The sequence below is a fragment of the Tursiops truncatus genome, unplaced genomic scaffold (genome assembly GCF_011762595.2).
Source record: "Tursiops truncatus isolate mTurTru1 unplaced genomic scaffold, mTurTru1.mat.Y mat_scaffold_78_arrow_ctg1, whole genome shotgun sequence".
NCBI classification, from domain to species: domain Eukaryota; kingdom Metazoa; phylum Chordata; class Mammalia; order Artiodactyla; family Delphinidae; genus Tursiops; species Tursiops truncatus.
In genome coordinates, this window is record NW_022983406.1 from 85656 (window position 1) to 104677 (window position 19022).

The 19022-nt window shown below is 41.9% G+C and overlaps 1 long non-coding RNA gene across 1 annotated transcript in view; it reads right to left on the reverse strand.

Annotated features, from left to right (window-relative positions):
• Nucleotides 1–18501, reverse strand: part of LOC141277788 (uncharacterized) — a 68278-nt gene extending 49777 nt beyond the window's left edge. The window contains exons 1-2 of the long non-coding RNA XR_012329631.1: nt 18402–18501; nt 16826–16907 (exon numbers count right to left, since the gene is read on the reverse strand). This is a non-coding gene — a long non-coding RNA (uncharacterized lncRNA). The remainder of the gene's footprint in view (nt 1–16825; nt 16908–18401) is intronic.
• Nucleotides 18502–19022: the final 521 nt, after the last annotated feature.

Consider the following 19022-nt stretch of genomic DNA (forward strand, 5'->3'; position numbering starts at 1 on the left):
CAAGCTACATGAGAAAACGATCTGAAGAAGTATAGATACATGTATATGTGTAAAAGAACCACATCTTACACACCTAGAACAAACAAAACATTTTAATCAAATTTGCTCTGATAAAAAATAAACATTAAAAAAAGAACAAGAAAAAAAAGAGAGAAAAAAAAGGGAAAAAAAAGAACGAGAAGTAATGAGACATACACTTAAGGGGCTTTTTGCTGGCACATTGCATTCTAATTTACAACCAGAACACGACTTCCATTAAAGCTCTGTCATCACTAATAAAGCAGCTTTATAAGCAATGTTGAAGGTAGCTTAAAAGAATTCTCACTAATTATTGACAGTAACAAGAAAACAAACAAAAGTAAAAATCTCACGGCAAAAAGTATACATAGAGTAAGGGTAGTAGATCAAACACTTATTAAACTTCTGTAAAGAATAAAAGACAACAGTAGTATTTTTTTTTAAAGAGAGGGGCCAAATAAATCAGAACTGAAAGAGATGATGTTACAAGAGCCACCACAGAAATACAAAGTATCCTAAGATACACACAGGGTAACTCAGGGCTCAGACTGGACAGAGCCCACTCTCCATTCCCCTGTACATGACTTACAGGAGCCTCAGGAACTGAGGAGGGGGTCCTTGAGGAGAGGCACAAGATAGAAGATGTTAGGCATTAACATGACTGCATTCATTTTAAACGTGCCTGAACTACATTCACATGAGATGATTTTGTCCTGTTTGTACATCAGCACCTCTAGTCGGAACTGCAGATCTTTGGTTTCACCACCTCTATGACAGCATTAGCTTCACCTGCTGTGGACCGTCTCCTATAGGATTTCTAGAACCACAAAACATCGAAGCTTCACAGGACCCAGAGTCTGTGCGACTCCACTCAGAGTCTCAACTGCATTCAGAGACTCAGAGTCTCAACAGAGACTCCACTCTTGGAGGACACACACAAAGTAGTGTGCACATCAGGACCCAGGGGAAGGAGCAGTCACCCCATAGGTGAATGATCATACCTAGCTGCTAGTTTTAGAGGGTCTCCTGCAGAGGTGGGGTGTGGCTGCAGCTCACCATGGGGACAACGACACTGACAGCAGAAGTTCTGGGAAATACTCCTTGGCGTGAACTCTCCCAGAGTCCACCATTAGCCCCACCAAGAGCAAGGTAGGCTCCAGTGCTGGGTCGCCTCAGTCCAAACAACCAACAGGGAGGGAACCCAGCCCCATGCATCAGCAGACAAGTGGATTAAACTTTTTATTAAACTTTTATTTAATCCACAGACAAGCAGATTAAAGCTCTGCCCACCAGAACAACACCCAGCTCTACCCACCACCAGTCCCTCGCATAAGGAAGCTTGCACAAGCCTCTCAGATAGACTCAATCACTGGAGAGCAGACAGCAGAAGCAAGAAGAACTACAATTCTGCAGCCTGTGGAAGGAAAACCACATTCACAGAAAGATAGAGAAAATGAAAAGGCAGAGGACTTTATACCAGATCAAGGAACAAGATAAATCCTCAGAAAAACAACGAAATGAAGTGGGGATAGGTAACCTTCCAGTAAAAGAATTCAGAATAATGATAGTGAAGATGATCCAAGACCTTAGAAAAATAATGGAGGCAAAGATCGAGAAGATGCAAGAAATGCTTAACAAAGACCTAGAAGAATTAAGGAACAAACACCTAGAAGAATTAAAGAACAAACAAACAGAGATGAACAATACAATAACTGAAATGAAAAATACACTAGAAGGAATCAGTAGCAGAATAACTGTGACAGAAGAACGGATAAGTGACCTGGAAGACAGAAAGGTGGAAATCACTGCCATGGAACAAAATAAAGAAAAAGAATGAAAATAAATGAAGACAACCTAAGAGACTTCTGGGACAACATTAAATGCAACAACATTCGCATTATAGGGGTCCCAGATGGAGAACAGAGAGAGAAAGGACTCGAGAAAATATCTGAAGAGATTATAGTTGAAAACTTCCCTAGCATGGGAAAAGAAATAGCCACCGAAGTCCACGAAGCGCAGAGAGTCCCAGGCAGGATAAACCAAAGGAGAAAAATGCCGAGACACACAGTAATCAAATTGAAAAAATTAAAGACAAAGAAAAATTATTGAAAGCAACAAGGGAAAAATGACAACATACAACGGAATTCCCATAAGGTTAACAGCTGATTTCTCAGCAGAAAATCTACAAGCCAGAAGGGAGTGGCATGATAAATTTAACGTGATGAAAGGGAAGAACCTACCACCAAGAGTACTCCACCCAGCAAGTATCTCATTCAGATTTGATGGAGAAATCAAAAGCTTTACAGACAAGCAAAAGCTAAGAGAATTCAGCACCACGAAACCAGCTCTACAACAAATGCTAAAGGAACTTCTCTAAGTGGGAAACACAAGAGAAGAAAAGGACCCACTAAGACAAACCCATAACAATTAAGAAAATAATAATAGGAACATACATATTGATAATTACCTTAAACGTGAATGGATTAAATGCTCCAACCAAATGACACAGGCTCACTGAATGGATACAAAAACAAGATCCATATATATGCTGTCTACAAGAGACCCATTTCAGACCTAGGGACACATACAGACTGAAAGTGAGAGGATGGAAAAATATATTCCATGCAAATGAAAATCAAAAGAAAGCTGGAGTAGCAATACTCATATCAGATAAAATAGATTTTAAAATAAAGAATGTTACAAGAGACAAGGAAGGACACTACATAATGATCAAGGGATCAATCCAAGATATAACAATTATAAATATATATGTACCCAACACAGGAACACCTCAATACATAAGGCAACTGCTAACAGCTATAAAAGAGGAAATCAACAGTAACACAATAATAGCAAGGGACTTTAACACCTCACTTACACCAATGGAGATCATCCAGACAGAAAATTAATAAGGAAACACAAGCTTTAAATGACACAATAGACCAGATAGATTTAATGGATATTTATAGGACATTCCATCCAAAAACAGCAGACTACAAGTTCTTCTCAATGGCACACGGAACATTCTCCGGGATAGATCACATCTTGGGTCACAAATAAAGCCTCAGTAAATTTAAGAAAACTGAAATCATATCAAGCAGCTGTTCCGACCACAATGCTATGAGATTAGAAATCAATTACAGGGAAAATAACGTAAAAAACAAACACATGGAGGCTAAACAATACATTTCTAAATAACCAAGAGATCACTGAGGAAATCAAAGAGGAAATCAAAAAATACCTAGAGACAAATGACAACAAAAACACGATGATCCAAAACCTATGGGATGCAGCAAAAACAGTTCTAAGAGGGAAGTTTATAGCAATAAAAGCCTACCTCAAGAAACCAGAAAAATCTCAAATAAACAATCTAACCCTACACCTAAAGGAACTAGAGAATGAAGAACAAAACCCAAAGTTAATAGAAGGAAAGAAATCATAAAGATCAGAGCAGAAATAAATGAAATAAAAACAATAGCAAAGATCAATAAAACTAAAAGCTGGTTCTTTGAGAAGATAAACAAAAATGATAAACCTTTAGCCAGACTCAAGTAAAAGAGGGAGAGGACTCAAATCAATAAAATTAGAAATGAAACAGGAGAAGTTGTAACAGACACCACAGAAATACAAAGCATCCTAAGAGACCTCTACAAGCAACTCTATGCCAATAAAATGGACAACCTGGAAGAAATGGACAAATTCTTAGAAAGGTATAACCTTCCAAGACTGAACCGGGAAGAAATAGAAAATATGAACAGACCAATCACAAGTAATGAAATTGAAAGTGTGATTAAAAATCTTCCAACAAACAAAAGTCCAGAACGAGATGGCATCAGAGGTGAATTCTATCAAACATTTAGACAAGAGCTAACACCCAATCTTCTCAAACTCTTCAGAACTTTTCAGGGGAAGGAACACTCCCAAACTCATTATATGAGGCCACAATCACCCTGATACCAAAACCAGACAAAGATACTACAGAAAAAGAAAATTAGAGACCAATATCACTGATTAATATAGATGTAAAAATCCTCAACAAAATACTAGGAAACAGAATTAAACAACACATTAAAAGGATCATGCACCATGATCAGGTGGGGTTTATCCCAGGGATGCAAGAATTCTTCAATATACACAAATCAATCAATGTGATACACCATATTAACAAATTGTAGAATAAAAATATGATCATCCCAATAGATGCAGGAAAAGCTTTTGACAAAATTCAACACCAATTTATGATTAAAAGTCTCCAAAAAGTGGGCATAGAGGGAATCTACCTCAACATAATAAAGGCAGTATATGACAAACCCACAGCAAACATCATTCTCAATAGTGAAAAACTAAAAGCATTTCCTCTAAGATCAGGAACAAGACAAGGATGTCCACTCTCACCACTATTACTCAACATAGTTTTTGGAAGTCCTAGACACAGTAATCAGAGAAGAAAAAGAAATAAAAGGAATACAAATTGGAAAAGAAGAAGTAAAATTGTCACTGTTTGCAAATGACACGATACTACACATAGTGAATCCTAAAGATGCCACCAGAAAACTACCAGAGCTAATCAATGAATTTGGTAAAGTTGCAGGATACAAAATTAATGCACAGAAATCTCTTGCATTCCTATACACTAACAATGAAAGATCAGAAAGAGAAATTAAGGAAACAATCTCATTCACCATTGCAACAAAAAGAATAAAATACGGAGGAATGAACCTACATAAGGAGGTAAAAGACCTGTACTCAGAAAACTATAAGACACTGCTGAAAGAAATCAAAGATGATATAAACATATGGAGGTATAAACCATGTTCTTGGATTAGAAGAATCAATATTGTGAAAATGACTATAGTACCCAAAGCAAGCTACAGATTCAATGCAATCCCTATCAAATACCACTGGCATTTTCTACAGAACTAGAACAAAAAAATCTTAAAATTTGTATGGAGACACAAAAGACCCCGAATAGCCAAAGCAGTCTTGAGGGAAATTAAAAGAGCTGGAGGAATCAGACTTCCTAACTTCAGACTATACTACAAAGCTACATTAATCAAGACTATATGGTACTGGCACAAAAACAGAAATATAGATCAATTGAACAAGATAGAAAGCCCAGAGATAAACCTACGTACCTATGGCTAACTCATCTATGACAAAGGAGGCAAAGATATACAATGAAGAAAAGACAGTCTCTTCAGTAAGTGGTGCTGGGAAAACTGGACAACTACACGTGAAAGAATGAAATTAGAACACTCCATAACACCATACACAAAAATAAACTCAAAATGAATTAGAGATCTAAATGTTAGACCAGACACTATAAAATTATTAGAGGAAAACATAGGCAGAACACTCTATGACATAAATCACAGCAAGATCCTTTTTGACCCACCTCCTAGAGAAGTGGAAATAAAAACAAAAATAAACAAATGGGACCTAATGAAACTTCAAAGCTTTTGCACAGCAAAGGAAAACATAAACAAGACGAAAATACAACCCTCAGAATGGGAGAAAATGTTTTCAAATGAAGCAAATGACAAAAGATTAATCTCCAAAATTTACAAGCAGCTCGTGTAGCTCAATATCACAAAAACAAACAACACAATCCAAAAATGGGCAGAAGACCTAAATAGACATTTCTCCAAAGGAGATATACAGATTGCCAATAAACACATGAAAGGATGCTGAACATCACTAATCATTAGAGAAATGCAAATCAAAACTACAGTGAGGTATCAACTCCCAGCAGTCAGAATGGCAATCATCAAAAAATCTACAAACAATAAATGCTGGAGAGGCATTTACTGGAGAAAAGGGAACGTTCTTGCACTGTTGCTGGGAATGTAAATTGCTATACCCACTAGGGATAACAGTATAGAGGTTCCTGAAAAAACTAAAAATAGAAGTACCATACGACCCAGCAATCCAACTACTGGGCATTTGCCCTGAGAAAACCATAATTCAAAAAGAGTTATATACAACAATGTTCATTGCAGTTCTACTTACAATAGCCAGGACATGGAAGCAACCTAAGTGTCCATCGACAGATAAATGGATAAAGAATATCTGGCACATATATAAATGGAATATTACTCAGCCATAAAAAGAAACAAAACTGAGTTATTTGTAGTGAGGGGGATGGACTTAGAGTCTGTCCTACACAGTGAAGTAAGTCAGAAAGAGAAAAATAAATACCGTGTACTAACAGAGATATATGGAATCTAAAGAAAAAAGTTTATGAAGAACCTAGGGGCAGGACAGGATTAAGGACACAGACATAGAGAAAGGACTTGAGGACACGGGGAGGGGGAAGGGTAAGCTGGGACGAAGTGAGAGAGTGCCATGGACATATATACATTGCCAAATGTAACATCGATAGCTACTGGGAAGCAGCCACATAGCACAGGGAGATCAGCTCGGTGCTTTGCGACCACCTAAAGGGGTGGGATGTGGAGGGTGGGAGGGAGATGTAAGAGGGAGGGGATATGGTGATATATGTATATGTATAATTGACTCACTTTGTTATACAGCAGAAACTAACACTCCATTGTAAAGCAATTATACTCCAATAAAGGTGTAAAAGGAAAATAAAAAAGAAAGAAGCCCAGAGATAAACCTACACACCTATGGTCAACTAATCTATGACAAAGTAGGCAAGACTATACAATGGAGAAAAGACAGTGTCTTCAATCAGTGGTGCTGGGAAAAATGGACAGCTACATGTAAAAGAATGAAATTAGAACACCCCCTAACACCATACACAAAAATAAATTCAAAATGGATTAGAGACCTTAATGTAAGACCGGACAGTATAAAACTCTTAGAGGAAAACATAGGAAGAATACTCTAACATAAATCACAGCAAGATCTGTTTTGATCCACCTCCTAGAGTAATGACATAAAAAAGAAAACTAAACAAATGGGACCTAATGAAACGTAAAAGCTTTTGCAAAGCAATGGAAACTACAAACACAAAAAGACAACCCTCAGAATGGGAGAATATATTTGCAACTGAATCAATGGACAAAGGATTAATCTCCAATATATATAAACAGCTGATGCAGCTCAATATTAAAAAAACAAACAACCCAATACAAAAATGGGCAGAAGATCTAAATAGACATTTCTTCCAAAAAGATGTAGAGATGGCCAAGGAGCACATGAAAAGCTGCTCTACATCACTAATTATTAGAGAAATGCAAATCAAAACTACAATGAGGTATCACCTCACACCTGTTAGAATGGGCATCATCAGAAAATCTACAAACAACAAATGCTGGAGAGGGTGTGGAGAAAAGGAACCCTCTTCCACGATTGGTGGGAATGTAAATTGATAGTCACTATGGAGAACAGTATGGAGGTTCCTTAAAAAACTAAAAATAGAATTACCATATGATCCAGCAACCCACTACTGGGCATATACCCAGAGAAAACCATAAATCAAAAAGACACATTCACCACAATGTTCATTGCAGCACTATTTACAATAGCCAGGTAATGGAAGCAACCTAAATGCCCACAGACAGACGAATGGATAAAGATGTGGTACATATATAAAATGGACTATTAGCCATAAAAAGGAATGAAATTGGGTCATTTGTAGAGACGTCGATGGATCTAGAGACTGTCATACAGAGTGAAGTAAGTCAGAGAGAGAAAAACAAATATTGTATATTAACGCATATATGTGGAACCTAGAAAAATAGTACAGATGAACCGGTTTGAAGGGCAGAAATAGAGACACAGATGTAGAGAACAAATGTATGGACACAAAGAGGGGAAAGCCATGGGGGGGGTGGCGGTGGGAGGAGTTGGGAGATTGGGATTGACATGTATACATTTATATGTATAAAACAGATAACCAATAAGAACCTGCTGTATAAAAAATAAATAAAATAAAATGAAAAATAAAATTTTTTAAAAAACGGAAAAAAGTTATTCCCTTCACATACATGTATTTATATGAATGAATTATTTCCATGCTTACATCCATAAGTACAAAAAAGAGGAATAAAACCTACCTTGAAACAAAAAAGAAAAAAACAAAACAGAACCCCCCAGTTATACAGATGAAAACACTATCAGGGCACTTGCTTCAGTGGTAGACAATTCTGAAGTTGGTCAGAGGTGGGGAATCATCTCGCATGCAGCCAGCAGCTCCCCCGCAAGGAGTGTCCTCATTACAAGCCTGGGGGACCGTGCCGAGGCATCTGTGAGTAAACGTGAGATGAGCCCCAGGCCAGCTGCTGCTGAACTGTTCCCAACCTTCCCAGGTAAAACACCTGAATATGTACAAGGACTTGAAAGCCTAGAGGAAGGGCCATGGAGCCACACGAGTGACAGCATGCCAGCCGACTTGGTGCCTGCAGGCCAGCCAGGATGGTACTGGCCCTGGGTGCTCTTCTGGAAGATTTCCATTTCCCTGCCTGAGATACCCGTCCTGTCCCTGCCCCCACTGCTTTTTTCCTTCCTCACCTCTGCCCAGGGAGAAATTCCAGCAGCAGGTATGGGTGACACATCCTCTTCCTTAGCAGGTGGCTGGCCTGGCAACTGCTGCAGAAAGTCCAGCAGAGCCCCACTCACACTGGGCCACCCACAAAGCCGTGGCCTCTCACTCCCTCCCACCAGCCCAGCCCCGAGACTGCTGACAGGGCAGAGAAAATGGCGTCAGGCACGGCTGCAGGGGCTCTTGCTGCCTGGAGTGGTATTTATATTGATCTCAACCCAGGCACACCTGGGGAGGGCTGGCCGGCACGGTAAGGCTGCCCAGGTCAGCCAATCATCACCCCTCAGGGGCTCACAGTTGCAGAAAATGGAACTTGCTGAACTGGCCAGGTCCAAGGAACAGGTGTGGGCTCCTGAGAGTCAAGATAGACAAGGGGCTGCAGCTTTGGCTTGTTTTCTAATCATTTTATCTGGCCCATGAGTGGGAGACAACTTCAAGAAAACACTCTCCTAATGAGAGGAACCCAGGAGTCAGGGAGAGGAGGGGTGGGTGGTGGTTGGAGACAGAGGCCTGGTGCCCCGGGTGCAGTGGAAGTCTCTGGAAGACCAGGTGGAGGGAGGCCGTACAGAGTGATGCCCAGGGTCACAGACCTGTCGCAGCTGCTGTTTGTTAGTTCAAGTCCTGCTCTGAGGTGCTCTGTGTCAGCTCTGAGTGACAGGTGAGCTGTGGGTGCTCTGCAATGAGGGCTATGTGCATGGTTCCTGTGTGCCCAGCCCTGCCACGGTACCTGCAAGGGTAGCTCTGTATCCGGGGATTGGTCTGACCACGAGAGCCCCATGGGCTGCTGGGGACCTGGTAAAGGATGTCAGGACAGTCAGTGAAGCCACCGAGGATATACCTCCAGCTGCTCCTAATTCCTACACCCTGCTGGTCATTCTACCAACCACCAGGACATGGTATTCTGTATTAGTCTTCAATGATGCCTTCTTTTGTATTCCATTAGTCCCAGAGTCACAAGAAATTTTGGCTTGTGAGTGGCAGGACTCAACATACAACTAAAACAATACTTCCGGGCCGTCTGGCCCCAAGGGTGCAAAAATTCCCACACCGTCTTTGGGGAAAGCTTAGGTAAAGACCTAAAAGTTCTACCTCTGGAAAAGGAAACCCTCCTTCAATACGCAGATGACATTCTGATCGCCAGCCCTACTAAGGAGGCCTCTGAACTACCAAGCCAATAAAGGATAGAAGTCGTCCAAAAAGAAGCTCAAATATCACAGACTGCGGTGACCTGCCTGGGCTTCATTCTCACAGAAGGTCGGAGAAGCCCATCCCAGGAAAGGGAAGAAACCATTTTCAGCCTTACCCCTTTCTCAAACTAGAAGACAGCTTAGGGGTTCCTGGGGAGGCCAGGGTTTGCTGCTTCTGGATCCCTAACTATAGTCTACTAGCTGGGCCTCTATATGAAACACTGAAAGGAAAAGATGATGATCCTTTTGAATAGAATCCAGAAGTGGCCTTTCAAGAATGGAAAGAGCAGTCAATTCAGACCCTTGCCCTGGAACTCCCTAATTTAGCTAAACCCTTTGACCTTTACATTCCCGGTGAAAGGTGAATCGCCATTGGAGAATTAGTGCAAAAACTGGGACCACTTGAAATGGAACAATGCAAGAATGCCATCCAGGTAGGATAAACTACGGTCACTAAGGGGCTTGGCCCTACTGCCACATCTGGCCAAGATACTGGCGGTATCTAAAAACCTGGAAATCAGCAGCCCAAAAGGCCACCTCCCTCCTAAGGGAAAAGGACCCCACGTGGTGATCCTAACCACCAACCATGCCCTGAAGTTGCAGGGTTCGCTCCGTGGGCACACCGACCTCGAGTGAGGAGGCCCTCCAACTCCAACATCCAGAGAGATAACCGGGGGCAACAGGGCACCATGACGACTCGTGTGAACATCACTTGACCTGGAGTTTCTCTCATAAAACAACAAGAGTGTGTCCCAAAAGAGTAGACTACTGCTTGCAGGACTTACTGCACCCAGAGGGGAGCTAATAATCTTGGCGGGGGAACCGTATATCACACTGTCACCATAGAAAAGCCTACAGACACCGTGATGATGGTGGCCAATAAGACCGGCTGGACTCCTGTTTACTTCAAAAGGCTGTTGACTCAGTGGCCATCATGGTCCTTGATCACCACTGACCCTGGACTGTCTGGGAGTTGAGCGGGCAGGGCTCTGACACCTGGTGCTGTTTGTACGTTAATTCAGGGGCCTAATTGAAGAAAGCACAGACTACTGGTCAGAGCATCTAGGCTGGCAGAAACGGTCAGCCTAAGGTGGCCGAACAAATGTGGGGTGGGGTGAAACCGGCCCCCACAGCGTCTCTGCACATCTCTTTCCTGGACCCTTAAAGGTCATTAGAATCTATAACACTTCCAATGCTGGTGCTCAGGTGGACGAGCAAGGAGGCAGGGGTCCTGGGGACAATCAACGTCACCTGGAGGCTGCTGGGGAGAAGTTCTGACCCTCGCCCCTGGGTATGAGGGCTCCCAACTCAGCACTCAGCAGTTACAGAAGAAGGGTCTGCACCCTCAGCACTCCAAGAATGAGGAACGGGACAAAAGGCAGAGGAGGAGTTTGTCCCCAGCAAAGCCCATTAAAAATCCCTGGGAGATAAAAATAGAATCTGGGCAATAAAGTCAAGTCTAACTTTTTTATCCTTTGTGCTTTGTCTAATTTCACTGTACTCCTAGGGTCTCGCATGCAGAGGTTCCACACCCGGCACTTCAGACCAGATTTCCTAGTGCAGAATGGCTGGGTCGACACCTCAGCTCCTGGGGCCCAGTGCAGACTCCACGATATAGAGCCTGAGCTGCAGCCAACCCAGCCCTTGAAAGCTCTGTCCCCTCCCTCCCACTGACTCTGACAGGATCTCTACACAGCAGCCCAGCCCACAGCCCACGGGGTAGTGCATGCTCTCACCTCTCCATTCTCTGATCAAAATATAAAGTTTCCTTTGCTTGTGAACCAAACTCAGTCTCGATCTGTTGGCCCCAATGACACTGGGCAGGGGGACACTTGTTGGGGTCCACTCTGGAGGATCAGTAACAGAAATTGAGACTATTGTAACCTCAATGAACAGATGTGTGAGCCAAACTGTAGTTAACATAGAACAGTGTATAAGGCTCGGGTAAAATAAGATGTTTCTAACACTTCCATTTGATATTTCCATCACTTTATTATAAGCAAGTTCAGTGAAAGGGTTTGTCTTATTTGTCAGGTCAATATTAGAGAAACGAAGTGATTTCTTTCCAAGGATGTACATCTAATAATCTTGGTTAAAGCTTCAATCTTGTTTTAAATGCTTTTCCATTGAAAATGATACCTCTCTTTCAGCTCCCCCATTTCTGAGAAGTATAAAATCTTATAATTTATTATTACCAAAGGGGAAAGGTGGGAGGAGGGATAAATTAACAGTTTGGGATTAACACATACACACTGCTATGTATAAAATAGATCATCAACAAGGAACTACTGTATAGCACAGGGAACTACACTCAACATTTTGCAATAACCTATAAGGGGAAATAATCTGAAAAAGAATAGATATTTTTATTGACATCATCTATCAATGACAGTTAAAGTGTAACCTAAGGGAAGCTGGTGGTGAGTGCTTCTGACCCTGAAGACTTCAATCATCTAAAGTTTGGACTCTGCCTACTTCCCAAGGCCCTTAATGAACATATGTGTAGCCATAGCTTAAAAAATTCCCCAGTTTGGGTTTCGGGGAGACACTGATTTTGAAAAAGCCCTGGTGTTCTCCTTACATGAATGGGACTCTTCCTACTGCTAAAACATGTCTGTCACACCCAGAGGATAGTATACCGTCTGATCGGGAAGAGTTTGGAAAAGGCATCTCATCTCCTCATCTCCTGGTGCTCGGGTTCACCCCTCCAGCGTCTTTACTAACAGTCTCCCCACTTGGAGATGTCAGCACTGTCAACATCCTGTTGCGTACAGTTTGGAATTTGTCCAGAGGATGAAGCGGAAGGATGAGGAACAATGAGAGACAAGTCCTAGGTGTTCAGACAGGCACATGTCACTCTAATTTCCAATCAGGAAGACGAATTGACCAAAGGCTAGGGTTGCCCATGGAAACAGTATAGGGCTTGAGGAAATCCTGCTGCTTTGTGGCCAGTTCCCATAAACACAAGTTGAACAATGGAACTCAGGGGCAGTAAAATTCACGAAACTGCAGAGTTGAAAATATCCATCACTGAAAAATGTCTTGAGGAAAGTCAGAGAAAAGGACTTGTAAGCAAGGGAGAATGGCAGGAAAGGGATTTGAGGAGGTAGAAAGGACTCGCCATTAAGCACAAGAAAAGGAGCTGAACATTGCCAACATTGCAGTTGGCCAAAAAGGGTGTATGCGTTTTTTTCTGTATATATTCAAGAAAAGGGCATACACTTTTTTAGCCAACCAAACAGGTGGGCACTGGAAATCAATACTACAAAAGATATCACTTCGCATCAGTCAGAAGAGCCATCCTCATAAAGCGTAAACAACAGAAATGCAGGACAGGGCAATGAGAAGAGGGAGCCCTGTGAGACTTATAGTGGAAATGTATATTGCCAACGGCCATTCTGGAGAAGTGTATTGTGTTTACTAAAGCATCTAAAAAATGAGCTACAGAGCATAGGGCACTTGCACTCATGGGCGTATATCTTGGGAAAAACAAAAATCGAGAGGACACAGGCACCCCAATGTTTACCCCCTCTCTGTTTAAAAGATCCTCGACTAGGATATAACTTAAATGTCTCTGGAGGGAAAAAATGGATAGAGATGTGGTACTTAGGTAGAGTGGAATATTACTCAGCCTGGAAATCAATGAAATATGGCCAGTTGTAACAACTCCAGAGGAGTTACGTATGATCATTCTAAGTGACAGAATTCAAAAAGAAAAAGACACATATCATAAGATATCACTTAAAGGTGGAATCCAAAATAGCTACACATGAAATAAATTACAAAACAAAAACATAGTCAAATATGTAGAAAACACGCATAAGGCTGCTAAACGGGAAAGGTGGGGAGGGGTGAGGCATCATCCAGGAGGTTGAAATTAGCAAAGATACCATTCCAAATACCAAACTGATAATCAACAAGGCCTACACGGTAGCTAAAAGAACTGCACTCAGCACACTCAAGTCACCGGAAAAGAATATATACGACTGGTAAGAATCTGAAAAAGAATTTACTGATGTCTCTCTGTACGTGAATCAAGTGGATGTACAGCAGCAAGAAACAGAGCTTTGAAAATCAGCTGTAACCAATATAGTAATAAATTGAAAAAAATAAACGACAGAGAGACAGAGAAAACCTCTTACAACTTTTCCTCAGGGACGGTGATGCAACATGGATTGAACACATCTAGACCCACAGCAGGATGAGACATAAGGCTGGAAACTGTTTGCGCTAAGAGAAATGTGAGGTTGGGTGAGGAAATGCACACCCTTTAAAGTAATACTACCTGGTACCCATTCAATGGGTCCCAAATCTGCAGGTTCAAGGGATCTTCCTATAGCTAAAACATGCATGGAAAACCCAGAGGACTGTACACCATGTGATCGGGAGATGTGTCTAAAATGCACCTCATTTATCCTCTCCTGGTGCTCCTGTTCACCATTCCAGCCACGTTACTTAGAATCTCCCCACTTGGAGAATCAGCACATTTCAACTTCTGTTTCACACATTTTGCAAATTGTGAGGAGGATGAACGGGAAGAGGGGGAACCAATGAGAGAATAGTTGTAGGGGTTTGGACGGGCACATATCACTCTAATTTCCCATTAAGAATAAGAATTAAAGAAAGGCTCAGCCTGCCTCGCCGGAGCCAAAATAGGGCCTGAAGCAATCCTGCGGGTTTGAGGCCAGCTCACAAAAGAGCAACTTAAAAAATGGAGCTCAGGGTCACTGCAATTCACAAACCTGCAGAGTTATAAATGAAAACTAACGTCCAAAATATGTTGAGGTAAGGCAAAGAAGAGGATCTGAATGCAAGACAGAATTGCAAGAAACAGATTTCAAGAGATAGATTGGACTCGTCTTTAACGCACATGAAAAGCGGCAGAATTTCGACAATGATGCAGTTGGCCCAAAAGGGCGTATGCGTTTTTTCCTGATTATATCCAGGAAAAAACGCATATGCACCTTATGGGCAACGAGCAAGCAAGCAATGCAAATGTGCACAACAAAGAAGTCTCACTTCCCACCGGTCAAAAGGGCCATCCTAAAAAATTGTAAAAACCAGAAATGCAGGACAGGCCATGGAGAACAGGGAGCCTTTATACGCTGATGGGCAGTGTGTGAACTGCCGAGAGCCACTCTGGAGAAGTGTATGGTGGTTCCTAAATCATCTAAAAAACAGAGCTACAGAGCATAGGACACTTCCAATCATGGGAGTATATCTAGGGAAGTCTAAAAATCAACAAGACACAAGCACACCACAGTTTAGGGCTACTCTGTTTACAAGAACCTCAACTTCAGTACACCTTAAATATCCCAGGAAAGAGAACAATGGATAAAGAAGATGTGGTACTTATGTACAATGGAATATCTCTTCACCATGAAATCAATGTAATAAGGCTAGTAGAAGGATAAAGAGTGGATTTAGGTCCGATAATACTACTTGAAATAAGTCAAACAGAAAAAGAAACATATCATAAGATATCACTTATAGAGGGAGGGTAAATATGGCTGCACAAGAAATGAATTACAGAACAGAACAGTGTCTCACATTTAGAAAACACACTTATGTCAGCTTAAGGGGAAAGGAGAGGTGGGGTGATGCATAAAACCAGAGTTTGAAATTAGCACAGATACCGTTCAATAAACCAAATAGGTATTAGACAAGATCTACACCTTGCTCAATGAACTGGCCTCAACACACCCTATACACCGCAGAGAAATATATCTGAGTAATAAGAATCTTAAAACCCATGTATTGATATATCTCCATAAGGGAATCAAGTGTGTGCAGAGCGGCACAAACACAGCAGTGAAAATGAGCTAAACCCATTACAGAAATAAATTTTAAAAACAAAACGCAGAAACAATCAAAGAGAGAAAAATTCTTACAATATTCCCTCAGGGGCTGTGATGCAACCTGGATTGACCACATATAAACCCACAGCTGGATAAGACATAAGGCTGGACACTTAGGGCTGAGAGGATTGGTGAGCTTTGGTGAGCAACTGCCAAAAGTTTAATGCAATACTTCATGCTACTCATTCCAAGGGTCCCAACACTCCAGGTTAAAGGGAATCTTCCTACAGCTAAACCATGCTTGGGAAACCCAGCGACTGGTATACCATATGATCGGGAAAGGTTTCTAAAACGCACCTCATTGTTCCTCTCCTGGGGCTCCGGATCGACATTCCAGCCGCTTTATTAACAACAACCCCACATGGTGACTCAATGCCTTTAAGTTCCAGTATCGCACAGTCTGCAGATAGTGCGGAGGATGAATGCGTTAGGGGGAACCAGTGAGAAACTAATGTAGTGGTTTCAATGGGCACATGTCACTCTAATTTCACATCAGTAAGAAGAATTAACCAAAGGCACAGCAAGGCGTCCCACAAGAAGAATAGGGCCTGAAGGAATCCTGCGGTTATGAGGCAAGATCACAAAAATAAGAGCTGAAGAAAGGAGCTCAGGGGCACTGTAATTCACAAACCTGCAGAGTTATAAATGCCAGCTAATCTTCAAAAAGGATATTGAAGGAAAGGCTATGCAAGAGGCATTGAAAGCAAGGGCAGAATTGCAGGAAACCGATTTCAGGAGGTAGACTGGAATTGCATTGAAAGCATAGGAAAATGAGGCAGAACGTCCGACAATGATGCACTTGGCCAAAAAGGGCGTATGCGTTTTTTCCTGAATATATTCAGGAAAAAACGCATACGCCCTTTTGGCCAACCAAGCAAGCTTGCAAAGGAAATCTGCACTACAATGAAGTCTCACTTCCCCCGGTCAAAAGGGCCATCTGAAAAAAGTGTAAAATCCAGAAAGGCAGGACAGGCCATGGAGAACTGGGAGCCTTGTTATGCTGATGGGCGGGATGTAAATTGCCAACAGCCACTGGGGAGAAGTGTATGGTGTTTCCTGAAACATCTAAAAAACAAAGCAACAGAGCCTAGGGCACTTCCACTTATGGTCCTATAGCTTAGGGAAATTAAAATCAAAAAGACACAGCCACCCCAAAGTTTGGGACGCCTCTGTTTACAAGAACCTCGTTTACAGTACAAGTTCAACATCGCAGAAAGTGAAAAATGGATAAAGAAGTTGTGGTACTTACTTACAAAGCAATATCACTCAGCAATGAAATCTATGTCATCAGGCCCATAGCAGCATAATGAGTGGATTCAGGTATGATGATTCTAACTGAAATAAGTCACACAGAAAAAGAAACATCATAAGATATCAGTAATACACGGAATGTAAACTTGGCTACACAGGAACTGAATTACAGAACAGAACAGGGTCTCAAATTTAGAAAACCAACTTATGCTTGCTTAAGGGGAAAGGTGAGTTGGGGTGCTGCATAAAACCAGAGATTGAAATGAGCACAGATAAAGTTCCTTAAGCCAAATATGGAATAGACAAGAGCTACTCCTTGCTCAACGAAATGGACTCAACACCGCATATTAAACGCCTAAGAATGTACCTGACTAGTAAGTATCTTAAAACCTATGGATTGCTATGTCTCCGAAAGAGAATCAAGCAGGTGTACAGGGGCATAAACGCAGCAGTGATAGGATTGGAGAGGTTCGGTGAGCAAATGAAGACCCTTTGAAGTCATATTGCATGGTACCCATTCCACGGGTCTCAACTCTCCAGGTTTAAGGTATTCTTCCTTCAGCTAAAACATGCATGTGGAACCCAGAGTATGATCAACCATGTGATCGGGAGACGTGTTCAAATATGTCTCAGTTTTCCTCCCCTGGTACTCGGGTGCAACATTCCAGACGCTTTACTAACACTCTCCCGACTTGGAGAGTCAGCGCCTTTAACCTCCTGTTTGGCCCAGTTTGCAATTTCTGCGGAAGATGAACAGGAATAGCGAGAACCAATGAGAGACTAGCTGGAGGTGTCTGGACGGGCAAATTTAACTCTCATTTCCCACCAGGAAGAGGAAATAACCAAAGGCTCAGCGTGCCGTGCCGGAACCAGATTAGGGCCTGAAGCCATCCTGCGGTGTTGCGGCCAGCTCACAAGAAAGCGAGTTGAAGAAAGGAGCTCAGGGGCACTGTAATTCACAAACCTGCAGAGTTATAAATGACAGCTATCGTCCAAAAATATACTGAAGTAAGGCTGCCAAGAGGACTTGAAAGCGGGGCAGAATTGCAGGAAACCGATTTCAGGAGGTAGACTGGAATTGCATTGAAAGCATAGGAAAAGAGGCAGAACGTCCACAATGATGCACTTGGCCAAAAAGGGCGTATGCGTTTTTTCCTGAATATATTCAGGAAAAAACGCATACGCCCTTTTTGGCCAACCAAGCAAGCTTGCAAAGGAAATCTGCACTACAATGAAGTCTCACTTCCCCCCGGTCAAAAGGGCCATCTGAAAAAAGTGTAAAATCCAGAAAGGCAGGACAGGCCATGGAGAACTGGGAGCCTTGTTATGCTGATGGGCGGGATGTAAATTGCCAACAGACACTCGGGAGAAGTGTATGGTGTTTCCTGAAACATCTAAAAAACAAAGCAACAGAGCCTAGGGCACTTCCACTTATGGTCCTATAGCTTAGGGAAATTAAAATCAAAAAGACACAGCCACCCCAAAGTTTGGGACGCCTCTGTTTACAAGAACCTCGTTTACCGTACAAGTTCAATATCACAGAAAGTGAAAAATGGATAAAGAACTTGTGGTACTTACGTACAATGCAGTATCACTCAGCAATGAAATCTATGTCATCAGGCCCGTAGCAGCATAATGAGTGGATTCAGGTACGATGATTCTAACTGAAATAAGTCACACAGAAAAAGAAACATCATAAGATATCACTAATACACGGAATGTAAACTTGGCTACACAGGAACTGAATTCCAAAACAGAACAGGGTCTCAAATTTAGAAAACCAACTTATGCTTGCTTAAGGGGAAAGGTGAGTTGGGGTGCTGCATAAAACCAGAGATTGAAATGAGCACAGATAAAGTTCCTTAAGCCAAATATGGAATAGACAAGAGCTACTCCTTGCTCAACGAAATGGACTCAACACCCCATATTAAACGCCTAAGAATGTACCTGACTAGTAAGTATCTTAAAACCTATGGATTGCTATGTCTCCGAAAGAGAATCAAGCATGTGTACAGGGGCATAAACGCAGCAGTGATAGGATTGGAGAGGTTCGGTGAGCAAATGAAGACCCTTTGAAGTCATATTGCATGGTACCCATTCCACGGGTCTCAACTCTCCAGGTTTAAGGTATTCTTCCTTCAGCTAAAACATGCATGTGGAACCCAGAGTATGATCAACCATGTGATCGGGAGACGTGTT